Here is a 2,921-nt window from a genome sequence, read left to right on the forward strand (position 1 = left end):
TGCTGGAAGAACACAACTGGGCTAAATTAAAGCGTAGACTCATTGCTGCTCTGCGTTGTTGTTGTTGTTATTGTTCTTTTTTAAAACATTAATTATGTGTGTATGTGTGTGTGCGTGCGTGCACGCATTTTTGTATGAATGTGTGTGGGTGCGTGTCTGTCTGTCTATCAGCGTGCATGCAAATGAGTGGGTTATACTCTGTGGCTTTCAGTTTAGTATAGATATCGGCTAAAGCGTGGAAATTTGGCAAAGCACATGCTTGCATCTAAACATGCACATGTCATTAGCTGAGGGTAAACCCCACTATGTACGTACATGAGAGGAATGACGGATGCATGAATGTAAATATTGATATTTAAATATCTGCCTTCTTGACTGTTAATTAATGTACAGTGTTACAGAGCATACGTTTCTACATAGTCAAACCTATACGATGTGCTACCGTTTAGATCAATGTTGTCATGTTGATGGAGCAAGCCATTAATGTATATATGGCAATCAATAGTACGATTTATATACCAAACAGATAGAAAGATGTGCATAAGTTGATTTCCTTTAGCTGAGTTTTTCAGTTGTAAATAAAAATGTACATAACAAGAGAGCTGCAGTCTATTATTGAAAGAGGTCTGCGCGCAGAAATCTTTTGTTATGCTATAAGCAGACGACGACAAGGGTTTTTAAAATAACATGGAAGAAGTTTTTCATTTCTGTTTTAATTTGTGCATTAACCAGTTTGATGATGTGAAATAAGCCGCGGATACAAACCTGCACCTTACAGGCTGATGCAGCGGTGCAATGAAGAGGAACGTCAATGAATTACAATGTGAATGAGGGACCGTGGAGTTCTTTGCTTTCCCAGTGTCAGTTGTGCCACTTGACGGTAATGCCAGTGGATGCTGTGAGCAGTTCATACATTCATGCATTGTCCAGCCATGGTGCTGTGGATTTCATTGTAATAAAAGCAATGTGACAGCACGAGGCGGGGCGGAATCAGGGATTGCCACTGTCTCAACGAGGCTCTCGGGAGGCATTTCAAACAAAGGGACGCTAGAAATTTGCATTATTTCAAATGTCTCTGTACAAAATTACTAATTATGCTGAAGCAGCATGATCTCTCAGCCTGCTCTTTAATCAAGAAATGTCACTAAGGCATCTGTTGACACGTCGTGCTGCTGCATTAATACGATGTGTGCGTTCTCTGAGAGCTCGCATTGTCATTCCAAAGCTGACCTTCACCGTCTTTGAGCGCCCACTCACACTGTCTCTGACTGAGAGGCCTTTGGTCAGCAATAATTACCCTGAGTGCCGACCAGATGCCTGCTCATCAGGGCAGCGCTCCCATATGGTCCTCTAGGAGGCAGCAGGCAGGGGTGGGGAAAGTGGGTACCTGTGGGACACTGATTACATAAGCTGCCACTAATGAGAGAGGTTCTGTGGAAAAGGGCTGCGAGTTCAAACGATCGCAACAGTGGCAGTGGCTGGCAGATGCAACACCAGAGCGAGGGGGACTTGATTAATCACACACACACACACACACACACACACTGGGACACAACCACATAAACACTTGCATACATCATTACTTCAATACACATTCACAGACAGGGAAGCAAACAGCAGGAGAGGTGGCGCTTTGATGAGCCAAGACAAGAGGTTGATGAGAAGGGGCACTGCAGCCTGATTCAGCTAGCTTTGGGTCACCAGGGTGTGTGTGTGTGTGTTGTAATAGACACATTGTGGGATATCATTATCTCATTTGGCACGCACCTCTCCTCAAAATCACACGTGTGTGTGTTAAACCCATAGACCATTAACAAGGTCTAATTTATGTTAAAGCTTGATAATGAAATCCCTGCAGCAGTGAAAGCAAAGACTGACGAGCTGCTTGGCACATCTCTCCTGCCCTGCTGTCAAGTCATCTGTTATTCTCAGACGAGCTTTGCGATAATGTGGTTAGACCTCACAACAATGCTTAATCACACCAAACCACATTAGGTGAGAGGTAATTGTGTTTGCTTGGTATATGCGTGGTCCAATCTGTTTCACTGCTGCCAACAAAGAGATGGAGGGATGGAGAAGAAAATCTGGCAGGGGGGGGGGCTTTCACTTTGAGGTAGGGAGGGGAGCACAACCAAAATAGTCTTGTTTACCTCCTGCATCTGGCTCCACCTTATCGAGTTACAAAGACGGTGCTGCTGCTCAGATTGATGGCAGCCCTGATGCTAAGAGGCAGCGCGACTGACAGTCTTGACAAGGATCTCAGAGGGGAGCTGAGTAATGCATGTCACGTCATTTTCCCGGAGACACCATGAGAGTCAGTTTCTCGTCCAGAAGAGTAAACAGCGGGGCTGATCTTATCGCTTTGTCATTGGCATTGTGGTAAACTGAACATTTTCCAAATCAGCCAGAACCTCAAAGGGCAGTAAAATGTCACATTTTAATTCTGTTAATTCTGAATGGGCCATCATTTTCCATGAAATCACAAAGAGGCTCAATGGTTAGGAAAAAAAACCTCTTAAACTTTTATTCTCCCGCTTGCAACCAAGCAAGTCAAAAGGTGATAGAATATGAAAGAATACAATCCAGCCAGCCTTTGCTTTCAAGCCCTCACGATTACTATCTATAGAAATTGTCTTAGTCATCTACTCATTCTTCTTCACATCTGTTGAATACAACAGTGAGGCACCTGACATAATTATCCCACACAAGCCTGTCACGCCTTAATGTTCAGCTCCAGTGCTGGTACTTTAAAATAGCAACCATTTACTGTACATATTCTGAGATTATACTAGAGGTGCTGAAAATGAATCCGCTCAAATGGATCCCACATGGCATCGCTTCCCATAAGCGTTTTCTCTGTCTGGAGGGTTCAGCTGGAGAGGATGCATGCAGGTCTGGACCTGAGATGACCAGCGCACAGG

The sequence above is a fragment of the Brachionichthys hirsutus genome, chromosome 18 (assembly GCF_040956055.1).
Source record: "Brachionichthys hirsutus isolate HB-005 chromosome 18, CSIRO-AGI_Bhir_v1, whole genome shotgun sequence".
NCBI classification, from domain to species: Eukaryota; Metazoa; Chordata; class Actinopteri; order Lophiiformes; family Brachionichthyidae; genus Brachionichthys; species Brachionichthys hirsutus.